The sequence below is a fragment of the Balaenoptera borealis genome (assembly GCF_965194805.1).
Source record: "Balaenoptera borealis genome assembly, chromosome: 12".
In the NCBI taxonomy this organism is placed as follows: domain Eukaryota; kingdom Metazoa; phylum Chordata; class Mammalia; order Artiodactyla; family Balaenopteridae; genus Balaenoptera; species Balaenoptera borealis.
Window position 1 is genome coordinate 45,117,132 of NC_138869.1, and position 17,980 is coordinate 45,135,111.

The 17,980-nt window shown below is 53.5% G+C and overlaps 1 protein-coding gene and 1 long non-coding RNA gene across 8 annotated transcripts in view; one reads left to right on the forward strand and one right to left on the reverse strand.

Moving 5' to 3' along the window:
• CCDC12 (coiled-coil domain containing 12) overlaps positions 1 to 17,980 on the forward strand; it is a 63,706-nt gene that overhangs the window by 15,463 nt on the left and 30,263 nt on the right. The window lies entirely within an intron of this gene.
• On the reverse strand, positions 306 to 17,980 carry LOC309608128. Its single transcript, XR_014232658.1, has 2 exons — positions 7,913 to 17,980; positions 306 to 6,722 (listed from the first exon to the last, which is right to left on the reverse strand). It is a non-coding gene; the product is annotated as an uncharacterized lncRNA (long non-coding RNA).

Genomic DNA, 17,980 nt, shown 5'->3' on the forward strand with positions numbered 1-17,980 from the left:
GTATGTTTTAAATTCACTCCTGCTAACACTTGGACCGGGATGTGGTTGCTCCATAGTACTAAATATTGTAATACAGGATTGAAATGCAATTTGTTTTCTTTGTTATTATTTTTCAAATTTTTATTGGAGTATAATTGATTTACAATGATGTGTTAGTTTCAGGTGTACAGCAAAGTGAATCAGTTATACATATACATGTGTCCACTCTTTGTTAGATTCTTTTCCCAGGTAGGCCATTACAGAGTATTGAGTAGAGTTCCCTGTGCTATACAGTAGGTCCTTCTTACTTACCTATTTTATATATATTAATATGTATTTGTCAATCCCAATCTCCCCATTTATCCCTCCCCGACTTTCCGCCGTGTTCGTTTTTGGTTTTTTTTTTTTAACTTATTTATTTTTGGCTGCATTGGGTCTTCACTGCTATGCTCTGTCTTTCTCTAGTTGTGGCGAGTGGGGGCTACTCTTCGTTGCGGTGTGTGGGCTTCTCATTGCGGTGGCTTCCCTTGTTGTGGAACACGGGCTCTAGGCGCGCGGGCTTCAGTAGTTGTGGGTCACAGGCTTAGGTGCTCCGTGGCATGTGGGCTCTTCCAGGACCAGGGCTCGAACCCGTGTCCCCTGCATCGGCAGGCGGATTCTTAACCATGGCGCCACCAGGGAAGCAACCCCCACCTCAACCCTGTGTTCTTGTTTCAGGGGAAGATATGTCCCGTGTTTCATCTTGGTATACTGAAGAACACCTCCCCCCAACCCACACCCACATAATTCCCCACATCCCCCTCACGTACCCCCAACCCACCTCCAGCACGTACACACACACACACACACACACACACACACAACAGTATCCCCCCCACACCCTCCAACCCCCGCTCACTCCCTTACCTCATCTTATCCCACACCTCCTCACACTTCCCCAGCCCCTCCCCACGTACCCCACACAGCAACCCGCCAGACTACACCCACTCCCCCTGCATTCTCAACCCTCAGTACCTCCATCCCACACCTCTACACATCCCATAACTCCCCAAAACACACACATGAACCACACCCCACACCCTCAACACTGTCTCCTCCCCACCCCCCAACACATACAACCCTAAACAGCTGGGAGGGACTCGCCATTTCTAGTTGCTAAGCCATTGCAGAGATCTGGGAGACCCCAAGGCAGAGCTTGCTGTGGCTTGGTCACGTCTGGCCCTCCTTCTTTCAGGGCCCTCCCTTAACTCCTTGGTGCCCTGGCTTCTCCCCGGTTTTGTTTTTGAGGGAAGCAACAGCTTGTACTCTTGAAAGAATTCCAAGAGGAAAAACAGTTGCTGTGGTAATGAGGCCCCGTGGCGAGTAAAATCCACACTCCAGGGCTGTTTTGATTCAGGGCTCTCAAGAGCTGCTCTGTCTAGAGAAAATGTGAGTGGCTGGAGCAGAAAACATTTGTCCTTTCAAGGATGGCACTCCCTCTCCCCCCACACCCTGTGTTCAGGGCAGGGCCGCACTCCAGTTCGGGCAGGGCCGCACTGCACTCCAGTTCGGGCAGGGCAGTTTGAATCCTAAAGAAGAAGCACCTGTGTGTTTGATAGCTGGGAGAGGCAGTCCTTTGGTGAGAGCAGGACTTTCCTGCCCTGGGTCCAGGAGTCCATGACTCCTTAGAGAGTGGGGCTTGAGGCCTGGGCTCTTTGGGGCGAGGCGTAAGTTTCCAAGCCCTTGTGTAACCGCTGTCCTTACTCTTACTGAGGAGCGCCGGCTGTGTGCTGGGCTTGTGAAGAGCTTGGGGACCGATGTCAGTGAGGCTGGGCCCAGTGGGGCGACAGACCCGCGCACACCAGTTATAATACTGCGTACTGCTGTGCATTGCGGAGGGGCGGGAGGGGTGTCCGAGAGGGCTGTGAGCCTCCTGGAGGGAGGGCTTGCAGCAGGGTGTGGGCTGCATGGAGGAGGGAGTCCCGAGCCCAGTGTGAATTGCTTTCCCCACTGTGTCTTATTGGTTGGCTTTGTGCCCCAGGCAGCATAACTGACCCAGCGGAGGTGCTGAGAAAACACTTGTGGAGGGATTGAGTGGAGGGCAGTCTGGAGGCCTGGGAGAAGGCGAGGGGCAGGAGCAGAACAGGCACGTGTGGAGGTGTCTGACTTTAGGGAGAAGCTCCTGCCCCATTCACCCGCCCACTGTGGCTAGCTTTTCTGACCTGGACTCATGTCCTCTGCACACGTGATGGATCTGCCCTTCTAAACTGAGGTCAGCTCAAGGGCAAGGGTTCGGTCCTCCTCTAGATGAAGTGAGGGGAGGGGAGAGGCATGCGTGTGGGGATCTGTCATATGACCCCTTTCAGGGATGGGGTGGGGGTGCAGGCCTCACTTGGGCGGTAGAATTTCGGGGCCTCAGGTGAGAGGCCGGAGGGTGCAGGTGAGAGCGTCCGGCCCCACTGTCAGTCATCACCGTGTTGGCGCCTACTGATAGAGGGCTTCTCGGTGCAGCCACAGCACAGAGCTGCACACATCACATACGCTCCCTCATTTAATGCCCCTCTGCAGTTTTGGAGAGTGCAGCTCTGAGAAGCTCAAGAACTCAGCGTAGTCCCACAGCACAGCTTCCTTGTGGGGTTCTGCCTTCTCAACCTTTCAGCCCAGCACATGGTTAAAAAGAAAAAAAGGCTTTGCTTCCAGAGGAAATATGTGTAGGTGAAGACCGAAAGACCTTGTTTAAGCGATATTTTCCGCAACAAATAAATGTGCCAATTCTGGCTTGTAGTTTAAATTTGGTTTAATTAGGATTTTATCACTTGGAGATCACACCAGCGAGGAGACAGCTGTCTTACCTTTACTTCTCAGACTGTGACACTGAGAAGCAGCTGATCAGAGGTTAAAATAGCTTCTAGTCTCCTAGGAGCTTCAGCGCACTTTGTTGCTCTGTAAACTGCTGACTTGCCTGGGAATTGACTTGTAAAGAATTTGCTTTTTGAACTGGGGTGCCAGTGTTGGGACCCTGCACATTTCAAGCTCAGCTCCAGCTTGGGATGGAAGGATGGTGAGAGGAACCCCAGGCCAGGTGAGCGCCTTGGCTTGCCTGCATCACCCACTGGCCTTTGTGTTGGACTTGGGGGAATGCTGGGACCAAGTCCACAGAACACTTTACACCCTGAGCCCAGCTTCTCCATTTGCAAGCTAGGCATCAGAACCTTTGCCTTGCTTGCATCCAGGGTCTCCCTGTGGATCAGATGAGTCAGGGAATTTAAGAAACTTGGAATGCTTAAAGTGATGCCCATAATTATTGTTAGGCTATTGCTGTAAGTGGTCACGTGAAGCTAGGGTACTTAGTTGCAAGCAACAGAAATCTATTCTGACTGGTTTGTTTGTTCATTTTTGAAAAAAGAGAGAGCCTACCTTGGAGGTTTGCAGTCAGAAAGAAGCCCAGCATTTCACAGGAAAATGGCTCGCTCTCAAGTACTAGACACTGCAGCTTGCTCTGCTACCAGTGCCGCCAGAGAGAAGTCTGTGCTGCTGGCGCCTCCCCACAGCTGGGACAGTGAGTGGGGGGCACTTTATAGCCTGCAGCTGGCTCTTCCTCCCTCGAGGCTCCACGTGGAGCCTTCCCAAGTGAGGGAGGGGTGTGGGCATTGGGCAGCCCATAGAATGACTTGGGAATTGAAGTTCCAGTCACCTTCCTCCATGGCTCCAGGCAACATGGTAAAATAGACAACATACCAGTCAAATTGAAGTCCAGAGACCTGAGGTCTAGTTAGCCCTAGCTCTTGCCCTTCTTGTCCTGTACTTTACTTGGGTCTCTTGTGGCCCTCAGGATGTCTATGTTGTATGAGAGATTTCTGTGTTTCTTCTCATCCTGCCTGCTCTGATCCAGAGCCCACCCACCCTGGTGGCCACAGTAGGCACTCAGGCAGCTTGGGGTGGCATCGTACAGGTCACTTCCTCCGGTGGGTCAGCCTCTTTGAGAGGAGGGATGTGGTCTGACTCAGAAGCTCCTCAATCGGGCCATGTGGTAGAATCATGACCTGGGAGTGGGCAGGCTCTTGAAACATTGATTCCTGGGTCTTACCCTGGAAGATTCTGATTTGGTCAGTTTGATTTCTAACACCCTCCCTGGGCCACTGGATCTAGTTCATGTTGTACCGGATGATATCTGAGGTCTTTGCAGCCCTAACAGTTTATGGTTTTGTTACTTTTCTCACTTGGTAATGGACATGGTCACACTTCTCTGGCTACTGTGCAGAAAGCACACCCAAGCCTTGAGGCTATTTATTTGAGTTTTGGAAGCATGATGCAATCAGAAACTTCAGTTTAAATGCTGACCTGTCTTTTATTAGCTGTGAACCGTTGAGTAAGTTCCGTAGTTGTTCCGAACCTCGTCGTTTGGGCGGGATGATAACGCCTGATCCCAGGGTAATTGTGGGGACGAGAGGCCCTGTGTGCCTGAGTGAAGTGTGGGCAGCTTTGCGAGCACAGCATGGCACCGTGCAGCTGGAAGGGGCTGTCCCTCCAGACAGACTCAGAGGCAGCTGCCATCTGCCATCCTTGGGGGGTAAGCAGGTGGCTTTTTGAACCCATATGTGGCTTGTTTTTCCAGTGGCCTCAACCAGTGAGCCCTGCACTTTCCTTTCTGGCCCTTTCTGAATGTTCTTTATAAATAACACTCTCAGCACATATTTGCCACCTCCTTGCCTGTCCTTTCGTTGGCTTCTCAGTGCTCATGGGATAAAGTCTGTAGCCCATGGGGCAGGCCTTCCCATGCTGGGTCCTTCCTCCAGGTGCACCTTGGGGGTCTCTGCCCTCTCCATGGACACAAGGCCCAGCCTCAGTACACCCACTCCTTCCAGTAACTCCGGCGCTCCCTGCCATGCCCGCTCTGCCTTGAGTGTTCCTCCAGGTGAGCTGAGGTTTCGTCTTCCCCTCAGCTGTTAGTCACTCTGCATTCCCCTAGCACCCAGGAATTCACGGCCTCGCTGTGTGGGGACTCTCCGTTCACCTGTCTGCTTCCCCTTTCACCTGCCCCTCAAGTCCCTGAGGACAGCAGTCACGTCTTAGTCACCTTTTTGTCTGCCAGATGACAAGACCCAGAGGCACTCTGTAAACATTCGAATGAAGAAATGAAGCAGTGTGGCAGGCACATGGACTTTGGAGTTGGCTGGGCTGAGGTTTTTCTGAAGGAAAAGCAGACCTGCCCTTTGGGAGGAGTTCAGGGGCTTATTTAAACGTCTGCAGGCAGCAGCCATGTCAGCAAGATCAACTTCACTGTGTGTGACGTCTACTAAGACAGTTAAGTTTCCAAATCTGTTGTTCAGGCATGGACTGGGGTTGCTTTGACACCTGTCCATGTGGAGAAGAGCTGCTCATGTTAGGCGGTCACAGGCTTTTAATAAGCCAGCCGTGTGATGTGGGTAACAGGAGCCCTGATGTTGTCCTGTTGGTGGCTGTTGGGGAACCGCTTGGGGGCACCCAGCATCCTTGTGAACAGGCATGTGTGCTTAGGTGTGTGTGGGGGGGTGTGGAAGGGTGTCATTTCAGGGGCCACTCACTGGGGTTTTCAGGCCCTTGCTTGCTGCTTCCACTGGATCCAGGGGTGGTGAACACACAGGAGAGAGGCTCCCTGGGACCTCCCTTTGGGACTCCGCCTCAGAATCCCGCCTACCAGCCAGAGTTCAGGTGCAAGGGGGAGGCCTGTTTGCTCTTCAGCCGGTGGATCTGAAGAGGGTCAGACACCAGCGGCATGTCCTCAGGACCTGAGCTTCTGGGTGGCTCTTCCATTCCCCACAACTGATCGTCTGGGCCCCCCATTCCCCGTGCCTGGTGACTCTGGCTGTCCCCTGTGAGGCGATAGGGAGGGGGCTCCAGGCCAACTCCCCCCACAGTGCCACGTGAGGCTGTCCCGTACCAGGGCAGGGGAGCTTCAGGGACCTTATCATTTGCCATTGGGATTCTCTTGCTCTTGTTTCAGCTGTGAGTCTAGCATGGTGAGGAAGTCCTGGTGGTTGTGAGTTCTGCTTTGTGGCGGGGGAGACGTTTTCCCCCTCCTTCCACAAAAGGGAAATGGTGGGGCAGGGTGAGGGTAGGGGAGGTAACCTCATCGTTCGCCATCAGTTAATTTCTTAACTGAACTTTTCACGCTGATTATTCAGCAGGAGATGTTTGGCCTGATTGGATGCCCCTCGGCCTGTAGTGTGACTGCGGGGCCTGTCCCTGGGTGCACAGGGACGCTGGTGTGTGCAGGCCTCAGTCTGTCCTCCTCTTCCCCAGCAATGCTGGGTTTTTAGTTTTTGCTTTTTTTTTTTCTAAGCTGGAGAAAGGTCATTAAACATTGACTGGGCTGTGTTGGGCCTGAGGGCCACCCATGGTTTCCTGCTTTCCTGTTGAGCCAGGTGAAGGTCAGGAGAGTCTGTTTATGGTGTGAGTACAGTCAAGCAGTGAGCCACAGGCAGCTGGGTTCCTCGTGTCACTCTTGTTTTTAAATCATTTTGTTATTAAGTCATTTTGACAACAGAATTAAAGGAAACGGAAGAAGCACTGCCCACAGTCTTGCTGTGTGAGCCTGTGAAGTCTGTGACCCTTCTGCGTCAGGTGTTGCCGTGGTTTCACTCATGGTTACGTGTGTGGGCTCCACACCCCTCATAGTCCTATTCTGTCTCACGGTGGTGCCCATCAGGTTGCTACTTCAGTGAGCAGCTGGCCTGCCTCACTGTGTCCGGCAGGTCACATCTACCTCCTGGCTCCACTTCTGCCTGTTACGAGAAACACAACTGTGAATACCTCTACATACATTGCTCTTTTGTCTCCTTTGGTGCTTTCCTGGGATTGGAGTTCCTGGCCCAGAAATGTCTGTATCTGGGGCTCCTGATGGTTTGGTCATGTCTCTCTGAAATGTCACCAGGAAGAGATATCAGCCCTGTGATGTGATGCTGAGTGCCATTAGATGCCAGTGAGACCACCTGCGTATTTGAGGCGGGTGGGAGTAGGATCAGAGCAGAGGGCTGGGCTTTGTGGGGGAGCCACCTAGGCATGGGGCCCACGCTACCCTTTGGGCGCTGGCAACCCCAAGCAGTGTGACTCTGGGTGGGTTACTTAATAGTAACAACATTGGGCCTCCAGTTTTATCTGTGAAAGGAGAAAGCGGTATTGTCCTTATTAAATTTTTATGCTGATTAATGAAAATGTTATTTCAGTTAATTGAATAAATTGCCTGGCATACTGTTATAACGGCTGTTGTAGGAAATACAGTAGAACAGAGTTGAATAACAATTGGGTCCAGCCCTCCCCAGAGCTCACCTTTTATTGGAAAGTCTTCTAATTTTGTGGAACCTAGTCAGATTTGATTCTTACCACTCTCTTAGGGAGTGGGCACGGTTGAGATTTTTGCCCTTATTCTCCGGGAAAGAAGCAGAGGCGCGGGTAATTGTCAGAGGGGAGGATAGAACAGACAGCTTAGGGGTGAACAAGCAGATGTGAGGGTAAAAGGAACTGTGTGTGTAGAGGCAGGGAAGTGGGCTTCCAGTTGTCTGTCTCCTCAAACTGACGGAAAGAGTGTAGGGTCCGACATCACAAGCCTAGTGATGCCTGAGGCATGGGCGCTGTTTGGAGGCTCAGACAACCAACTTGGGGAGGAGAACCTCATCTGTAAGCGGGGGAGTTAACATGTGCATCCTGCCTCCCCCCAACTTGTCAATTCATTCATTGGCTATTGTTTCCCTGCTGTCATGTGCCAGGTGCTGGGGAACAGTGATAGGCAGGCCTCTTGAAGCTTGAATCTAGGCAGGAAGACAGGTGACAAACAAAATCTCTTGTAGGCAAATCCAGGTAAAATCAAATGTCTGGGACAGTTATCATTAGAAGGCCTGCCTGGGAAGAATGCCCTCTGCTAAAAAAGGGGTGTAACCTTCAGCCCGCACAGCTAGGGGAAAGTGCTGCAACCTACCAACCGTCTTTCAGCTGCCGTGGAGTTTTGTGGTGGGTGCAGAACAAGGTTTCTGTAGGGAAGCCTCACAGATGTGGTGTCTGCTCTTCCAGCCTGGGGCCCCTGAAGGAATCAGACAGGTCGTTCTTAATTTGAGTCTCAATTTTAAAAATTAAATTTTGTCATTTACAGAAACTTGGCAGAAAATAAAGAAGCACTATCAGAAAAGGATATTGAGGGGTCAGGCAAGTAGGTGGTGGCGGGGGAAGGAGAGGGAACATCTGGTTCCCCAGGAGGATGCAGCAAGAGTCAGGCTCACTGCTGATGGATGGCAGGACTCGGAACACCCCAGGATGCCAGCAGGTTGTTTCCCATAATGGGTGTCATGGGGGGTCCTGCACCAGATGGTGGACCCCAAGTTAGCTTGTTTAATCCTCAAACACCCTGTGACATAGCACCAGCCCCACTTTAACAGGGGAGGGAGCAAGAGCCTCGGAGAGGTCCTGCAGGTGCCCACGGTCTCACCATTGGTAAGCAGTGGAGAGTGATTTTCCTACTGTCCGGCCTGTCCAGTCCTGCTGCCCGGCTTCCTGCAAACCACAGTGCCCCCTACAGGTGTCTGGACGGGAGTTGGGAGTCTTGCCTGGCTGCCCAAAGGAACTGGTCCAGGCTGACTGTGTATGAAGGAAAGGAGGGGACTGGTCTTTGCTCTGCCCTCAGTGTGACCTTCCAAAGGCTTTCCTGCAGGGGATGTGGGAGCAGGGGAAGGGCCCTAGCAAGCCTCTGCACACTCACAGTGATAGCTGTTCCCTCTGCTGCCCATCCCCCAGCCCCTCTTTCCACTCAGCCTTTAAAATGCAAGACAGAGGGCTTCCCTGGTGGCACAGTGGTTAAGAATCCACCTGCCAATGCAGGGGACACAGGTTCAGGCCCTGGTCCGGGAAGATCCCACATGCCACGGAGCAACTAAGCCCGTGCGCCACAACTACTGAGCCTGCGCTCTAGAGCCCGCGAGCCACAACTGCTGAAGCCCATGTGCCACAGCTACTGAAGCCCGCACACCTAGAGCCCATGCTCCGCAACAAGAGAAGCCACCACAATGAGAAGCCCCCGCACCGCAATGAAGAGTAGCCCCCGCTTGCCGCAGCTACAGAAAGCCTGCGTGCAGCAATGAAGACCCAACGCAACCAAAAATTAATTAATTAATTAATTTAAAAAGATAAAAATAAAAGTAAAATGCAAGACAGGTGGTACTGTACTTCCTTTGGAGAGCCTCCCCAGATACCTCAAGTGCCACCCAAAGAACCTCCTTCCCCACCATGCTGTTGTCACCTTCCCTTTCCTCCTCTGGGTCATCACCCCCTTGAGAATCTGAAGAGCTGTGGATTCTTACTCCAGAAAAATGAGCCTTTGCACACCTGGCCTGTGTGTGTGTCTGATCATGGACCTCTGGAATCCTGTCCACGGACCCAGGCTGAGTCCACACCCTGGTCTGTGAACACTAGGTGCCTACTTGTTCTTTTTTTCTCCTCGGCCAGTGTGGAGTACCTAGCAGGAGGGAGCCAGTCAATATTTGTTGACTAATAGTCTGCTGGAGGGGTTATCTGCCACCCCCTTCGAGCACTACTGGTTCCCCAGTTGCACTTGTGGCAAGAATAGGACCCGACTTGGCTTGGGGTCACCTCCCCACACTAGCCTGCCACACGCAGGACGTCAGCAGTCATCTGGGGCGAGGCCATGTGTTGGCCTGCATGCCGTTGCCTGGGCCTCGGGATGGGGTATCAGTGGTGGGGCCAGCCCTGCCTCTGCTGAGGAGTGGGCCCATTTTCTGCTGCTGCGGACACCTTGACAGGCACTGGAACCTCAGCCTTTGTCCGCACTGGCCCTTGCCAGACTCCAGGCATTAAGCCTCAACCCTGGTCATCCTGAAAGCTGCCGCACCCTTTCTCTTTGTCCCCTAAGCACTGCCACCTTTTTTGTTAAAGGCGCCTTCATTCTCCCAGTGAGTCATCGTCAGGACCTCAGTCGTCCCTGACTTCTCCCTGTCCCCTCGCAGCATTCAGGCACCCCCTTGTTCTATCCCATCGCCACTGACCTAGTTCCGGCTCTTATCTGCAGTCCTTATCTCCCGCTCCCTTTCTGTTCTCCCAGCCCTCAACTCCCTGCGCTTTGTTCTCTCCGCTCACAAGCCTTTAGGGAATGTCCACACCCACAGGAGAGCAGTGGCTCTCAGCTCTGGGCCGTTAGTCCCCACCCTCCCCTTCTGAACTCTCTGATCCTTGGTGAAGCACTGAACGGGGAATCAGAAGACCTGTTCCCCCTGCACAGATTGTCTGACATGTCTTCTGACGTCTTCGTGGAGCAGATGTTATAATACTGCCCATCTCGGGATTGCAGAGAAAGCCTGGTGAAAACAATGAAAGTGAAGACTTCCCGTGACCTCTGCAGGTGCCAGCAGTCTGGCCCTGTGGCCTCGTGGCTTCTCTGCAGCCCTTCCCTTCTTGCCCTGGCCCGATTCTCCCTGCCCCTCAGGGTCTGCTGTCTTGTTACCCAAGCCGCAGGCCTTCCTCCTTCCTCCCTGGTCATTTCTTTCTTGTAATAGTGCCATGATGTTGGTATGATAGTCCTGGTTTTCATACATGGGGAAACCCAGGCCAGACAGGTTAAATGGCTTGCCCAAGGTCACACAGCAAGGTGAAATTGAGCCGGGCTTGCCAGACACATTCCCACCCAGAGCCCATGAGCTCAACCACTGTGCTGTGCCTGCTGTAGGCGGTGTCAGGCCCACGGGTACAGGTGGGTAAGACAAGCATCTGCCTTCAAGGATCTCTCTGCCTACTGGGCGGGCAGTGGGCATACCGGCCAGGTCATCGTAGCAGCAAACTGAGTGCCAGGGCCCAGAGTTAGGCGCCCTGCCGCCCAAGCTGCCTGTTGGAACCTCCCCTCCCCACCCCCTTCCCCGGTCTCTGGGCAGTAGAGAGCCATGCAATTTCTGTGCCCAGGCGTGGTGGTGTTCGGCCCAGGGCTTATCATTGCATGTTCAGGGTGAGTCAGACTCTGGGTGACTGCCCTACCCCCTAAGTGCCCTTGGAGCACAGCTCCCGCTGCAGCTGCACCCGACAGGAGGTCCCTTTGCCCCACATGGGGCTGCCCTGGCTCTGAGGATGGGCAACAGGGTGATACTGTGAAACCTGCCAGGTTTGCCCTCAGCATTGTCAGTGCTTTCCTGCTCCCCACTTCCTGGCATCTGTGCCCATGTCTCTTTGACTTTTCCCCACCCTGGGCCAAGTTGGAACTGGAAAGGCTCAAACCGGGGCCAGTTTCACCTCTTCTTAGGGAACTAGGGTTTGGAGCCTGTTCTCTTGATTGTTGAACAGAAGGGCTGTTTCCATGGACAGTACCCCTGGCATACTCAGAGCTAATGAGGCATGTTTGCCTGGGCACTGGAAAGTGTTTCTGTACCTGTGAGTTTCTGTTGGCTCTCCAGCTGCTTCAGTAATGGTCTCATGGTGGGAGGAACCTAGCCCAGAAGTTGAAGTGTCTCTCTGTTAACCCTTTCCTGCCTCCCTCTTTTTCTTCTGGAAGGGAGAGCCCCAGGCAGCAGCTCCTCTTCAGATGAGGGAGGGGCTTGTTCCTTGTCCCCTCAAAGCAAGCACCCCTGCCTCAGCACATCTGCCCCTGATGGCACCCACCCGGCCCTCAGTTACTCTTAACCGCCCTCCCCAGCGCATATGCACAAAGAACAGGTAGGGACAGGTCCAGGCTGGGAGTGGAGCATCTCACCTAGCTTCTAGTCTCCGTCTCCTCCCACCACCCACTCTCCAGGCTGCCAAAGTGCCTTTCCGAGCATCAGCCTCGGCCCACCCAGAGCACTGGAGGAAGACCCTGCCAGCCCCCCTCTACTCCTGACCCCCTCAGTCTTGGGTGAGCCAGCCACCTGGGTCTGCCCTGCAGGTCTTAACAGTGCCCTTGCTCTGCTCTCATGTCTGCCAGGCAATTACCATTCCCAGGAGTGTTCTGCCTTCTTTAGCCACTTGGCAAGTCCCCATTTGGCATTTAGAGTTGAGTTGAGGGGTTACCTCCTTCCCTGACAACACCTATTCCTTGCCGATTCTGCAAGTATACAAAACATTGAATGAAGCTTTCCTCCTCACTCTTGGCACAGTTACCATTGTCTAAACCTGCTCCTTGAGCTCTTTGTGGGCAGGGTTCTTGTTTCCTTTATCCTTGTGCCTAAGGCAGACCCAGCACACAGAGGGGTCCAGGGGTACTAGGGAAGAGGGACCCTTGTCTTTGCCTGGGTGGGGAGGTCAGCAGGAGGAGGTGCAGCAGCCTCCCTTCTCCCCCTGCTTTTCTACATTTCTGATGGTTAATTGAGCTACTTCTGGTAGTCGCCCTACGTTCAGGCAGCAAGTATGGAGTGATCTCCCCACCCCCCATTGTGTATACCATCCAGAGGCAGGTGCATTCAGCTAGTGAGGGCTCCTTCTGAGAGGGGACTGAGGAGCAAACACAGAGTTAAAACACCAAGTCTTGGGAATTCCAGTGGTTAGGACTCCGCACTTCCACTGCTGGGGGCATGGATTCAATCCCTGGTCGGGGAACTAAGATCCTGCATGCCGCGTGGCGTGGCCAAAAAATTTAAAAAACAAACAAAACAAAAAACACCAAGTCTGGACATGTCCCAAAATTGATAAATCTTCAGCTGGTCTAATAAGGAAAGAGAAAAAACACAAATTATCAGTATCGGTGGATATCACCACAGATCCTACAGACATTAAAAGGATAATAAGGGGGGCTTCCCTGGTGGTGCAGTGGTTAAGAATCCACCTGCCAGGGGCTTCCCTGGTGGCGCAGTGGTTAAGAATCTGCCTGCCAATGCAGGGGACACGGGTTCGAGCCCTGGTCTGGGAAGATCCCACATGCCACGGAGCAACTAGGCCCGTGAGCCACAACTACTGAGCCTGCGCGTCTGGAGCCCATGCTCCGCAACGAGAGGCCGCCATAGTGAGAGGCCCACGCACTGCGATGAAGAGTGGCCCCCGCTTGCCGCAACTAGAGAAAGCCCTCGCACAGAAACGAAGACCCAACACAGCCAAAAATAAATATAAATAAATAAATAAACTTATTAAAAAAAAAAAAAAAAAAAAGAATCCACCTGCCAATGCAGGGGACATAGGTTCGAGCCCTGGTCCGGGAAGATCCCACATGCCGTGGAGCAACTAAGCCCGTGTGCCACAACTACTGAGCCTGTGCTCTAGAGCCCACGAGCCACAACTCCTGAGCCCATGTGCCACAACTACTGAAGCCCGTGCCCCTAGAGCCCGTGCTCCGCAACAAGAGAAGCCACCACAATGAGAAGCCCGCGCACCGCAATGAAGAGTAGCCCCTGCTCACCGCAGCTAGAGAAAGCCTGCGCACAGCAACGAAGACCCAACGCAGCCAAAAATAAATAAATAAAATAAATTTAAAAAAAAAAAGGATAATAAGGGACTATTATAAACGACTTTATGCAAGTAAATTCAGTATGAATGGATATTCCTTGAAAGACACAATATAATAAGACTGACTGAGGAGGAAATAGAAAATCTAATGAGCCCCATACCTAAAACCACACAAAGAAAACTTCAGGCCAAGATGAAGTCTTGTCATATATTTAAAGAAGAAATAACACCGATCTTGCACAATGCTAATTTTATTTGTAAAAGTGTTGTTCCTGGCAAAAGGATTTCAAACATTATGAAACAGGTCGGTCAGGCTCTGTTTGGAGCAGGGCTGTTTTTGAGAGCCCCTGAAGTCCTGCCTCAGAGGCCCCTTCCTCCTGTGGGCTCTGAGGGAGGTGAGAGCAGGGGCAGGGCCTACGTGTGGAAACCTGGGCTGGGGTCAGAAATGTGGGGTACCTTCAGTAACAGGCAAGCGGGCTGTGGGGAGGACCCCAGTCCAGGCCTTGGCTTTCCTGCCCTCCAGCCACCAGTGTTCTAAGAATTGGGCTCTTCTGGAGTTGGTGGAGAGAGTAGTAGTTAAGTTAGCACAGAGTTAATGAAGGTGATGTAGTCCAGGCTCACGGCTATGCCAGCTCTAGGAGATGTCCCCACACTGAGAGGGACTTGAGGAAGGGACACAGAGGCCTGATTATGAGTAGGAATGACCACAGGCCTGTGTCTTGGGCCCAGAGGAGTGACGGAGCCCGTTGCCTGGGAACCTCAGAAGGCTGCCTTGAGGAGGTAGCCTTTGAGCTGGAGTCCAGAACTGGCCAGAGGGTGGGCTTTGTTAGGGGTGATCAGAATGGACAGATCAGGATTTGGGACAGAGGGTCCGGTGTCAGGGTATTCTGGACGAGGCCAGTATGGATGGGCTACAGGGAGAGTGCTGAGGCCTTGAGAGGCTGCACCTTGAGGAGAATGCTGTTCCTGAGGGTATGGGGACCAATGAGAGCTTTGAGCAGAGGACACCCTCCGTCCATGTGGATGGATAAGGTGGAGAGAGATGTAGGGGAGATGGATTAGAAAGAGGAGGAGGAGGGTGCAGCAGGCTGCTGTGTTCTCCAGAGTGTAGGGGGTAGCTGGTGGCAGGCAAGGGTGGGGGGAATAGCTATGGGCTTGGCTGTGGTGGGGACCTATGGGGGTGGGATAGAACATGGGGTTGGAAGGAGGGAGAAAGGCGGGAGATTGGGGAAGGGTGTGTGTAGGCAGGGCTAGGCGACGAGTTACATTTAAGGGTCTGGGGGTGGGTGAGATGTCTCTAGATTCCCTGGGATGCTGTGTACCTCGGGCCCTGCCTGCACTCCCGTGGGTGTCCTCCAGGGCTTAGACCTAGGCCCAGGCTGGCTGTGACTGGTCTGAATGCACGTGGCCAAATCTGAACTGTGAGGGGAGCATGCGAGAGGTGACTGGGTTCAGAGCTGGTTTTAGAAACTAAGAGCCTCTCCCGTCTCCTTGGCAAGAATGCAAGAGTTCAGGAGGACCTTGGTCCAGAACCCCAGCTACCACTGACAGATTCTGTGACCTTGGGAAAATCTTTCCTTTCCGTGGCGGTCATTTGCCAGCTTCCCCCATGGGTTGAATTGAGGACTCGGAAGGCGGTGGTCCTGTGAGCCCTCCAGTTCTGAGGGCCTTCGAGTCTCTCAGGCTGGGTGGGCCATGAAACTGGTCAGTGCCTCCTACCACTGTCCCAGGCAGTGCAAGTCCTGCCTTGTGACCTAGGCCAGGGTTGCCCCAAAGCCATTTCCCTGCTCAAAGATGCTCACCGTGCTACCTGAGTTGCCTTTGAGTGGGCAGCCTGGAGCGCGCCTCATCCCGGCACTTACGTGGCCTGTTCATTTGTTTACTGGCTCCCGCTCCATGCACATATGGGTACCATTCTTGAGCCCCTGCTCTTGCACAGCATCCCAGGCTGGGGTCTTCCTTAACCTCAGCAGTCTGCATGGCCCACCAGACTGCGGGGCATGTTTTTAAAATGTCATTTAGATCATTGAGTGTTTTCTCATTTATTAATGAATAACTTGGCCTTTGCCGAGACACTTGAGTGTCTCCGGGACCCCAGGAGGGTGGTGGCAGCTGTGCCGCTGAGTTTGCCCTTGCTCAGGGGCTGTGAACGGGCATGGTGTTTGCAAAGGAGTCGCTCCCAAAGGCTGTTTCCACGGTCCCCAACCTCTACCTCCAGCTGGCCCAGGTTAACAGGGCCCTCATGGAAAGAAGCCTTCCTGTGGGCTTGCCCATCAGCCCACTTCGGGGGAAAGCTGAGCCTTTGCTGCTCTTCCACCTCTGTCCTTTCTCACCAAGGGGAGGTGTCTGCCACCTTCTTCCCCTGCTGCAGGACCTCTGGCCATCAGGGAGTCCACTGCCTGGCAATTAGGAAGGAGCTTTTAGTTTCCCATGTCCTGGCTTCTGGCTTAATGTGATCACTAGCATTTGTCAGGGAGAGGTGCATGCAGCCTGGGAGCCACGTGGGGAGCCTTAACTTGTTTCTCAGTTGAGCGTTTGTACGCCTGCTCCCCTTATCTCTTTGGCCATCACCAAACAAATGCTTCTGCCCCAGGGCCTCCCTGCCCAGCCTGTCAGCAGGCTCTTGGGAAAGGCCTCTGGTCCTTCCTCCAGCAGCTCTGCTCCCGTTGCCCTAGAACACTGGCCAGAGCCCTCTGTGATCGGCCCCACCCCTTGACAACCTTACCTGCATTCACCTGTGCCCTGACTGCTGCTCCAACCACCTGTGTGTTCTTCAGACCACACCCCGCCTTTGCTCAAGCTTGCTCTCCTCTGGGAGTGCCCTTCCTGCTCCTCTCTCCCCATCCTGTAACACCCAAATTCTGCCCACCCCTTAGTAGGAAGGTAGGAAGCCCCCTACCCACCCCACAGACCCATGTTGACCTCACTCATGTAGCTGTTGTCGTTCCTGCTGCCTCATCCCCAGGAGACTGAGCTGCCCTGGGTTGAGAGAGCCAGGGGAACATCTTGCTCTATTCACATCACGGAAACCTTTCTCTGGTCCAGGACTCCAAGCCTGGTTTGGGTGGTCTCCTTGCCCGTAGGTGTGTGGCCAACGAATGGCGCAGTCTGGTGGTTTCCAGGGTCTCCACGACGAACACTGGCAGGAAGTGACTCATAATGCGAATGCCACTCTCGGGGAGGCCGTTGTCAGTGACATAAACAAACCTCTAGGAGAGGTGGTACAAGCAGCTATTTTACTTATAATTTATACGTTCTTTTCTCCATTGCAGCAGGTCCCCCATGGCAGGGGCTTCCAAATGTCTCCTCGGAACAAACTCCAGCAAGTCAAAGGCAGGTCATGGCCAGTTATCAGGGGCACATTGATCCCCTCTGGAGGGCCAGCCCTGGCACGCAGGGAGACCCCAGGCAGGGCTCTGTCCCAGATTCTCTCAGGACAGACACTGGGGGCGTGGGCGCATGCGAGAGCACACCCAGTGCACGCCCTCCATGTTCGTTTGTCTGCAGGCAGGTCTGATCCAACTGCAGTGGTCACATGGTAAGGAAGAAAGCCCAGGAAGGTGTTTCCTGCTGCAGGTGGAAGCAGCATTGGGGTGTCCTTCTGCTGGGCCCTCGGCGCACCTGGAGAGCAAGCATACTCTGTCAGGGTTGAGATGAACATGGCTTCTCTGGACTTACAAAGAGGTGGGGAAGGGAGGAAGAGGAAGATAACCAGATGTAGAAATTTTTCCCATGGAAACTGCAAACTAATTCCCCTTCCCTCTGTGCCCCTGAATACGTTGCAGGAGTGAACTTGTTACAAGCTGGTCCTAATTTGAGTTATGCTGCTCCTAAAGGGAACCAAATAGGTGTTTCTGGAGAGGCCTCTGGCCTGGAAGGCGGGGGGTGGCGGTCAGGAGACCTGAGCTTTTGTGCTGCTCTCGTTGCTGGTGACTGCTCTTTGCCCCATCTTTCCCGATGCATGAGGGTGGCTGGTGACTTGCCAGCATGGGCCCTCTGCGGCACTGACCAGCATCATCTCTCACCACCTAAGACCTTCCAGCTCTTCCTGCTAGTGTTGTCTGAGGGCCACCCTGGTCTGGGCCTGGGCTGGGATCATGGGTTTTGTTTTGTTTTGTTTTGTTTTTTTAATTTATTTAGTTTATTTATTTTTGGCTGCGTTGGGTCTTCTTTGCTGCGCACAGGCTTTCTCTAGTTGCAGCAAGTGGGGGCTACTCTTCGTTGTGGTGCGCGGGCTTCTCATTGCGGTGGCTTCTCTTGTTGCAGAGCACGGGCTCTAGGCACGTGGGCTCAGTAGTTGTGGCGCGTGGGCTTCAGCAGTTGTGGCTCGTGGGCTTAGTAGTTGTGGCACACAGGCTTAGTTGCTCCGCGGCATGTGGGATCTTCCCAGACCAGGGCTCGAACCCGTGTCCCCTGCATTGGCAGGCGGATTCTCAACCACTGCGCCACCAGGGAAGCCCAGGGTCATGGGTTTTAAATTCTGCTGAGGGAGTTGAGGGGTGGGAATCGTGGCTCCAGCGTTGTGCCCTGTCGGTTGCAGCAGGCATGTGCCCCGCTTAGAGGCTGGAATGCCAAGCTGGTCCTGGCCAGGCTGTCTGGCTCCTGGAAGGAGGAGTGTTCATTTGAGCAGCTGGTTTTCTCCCTT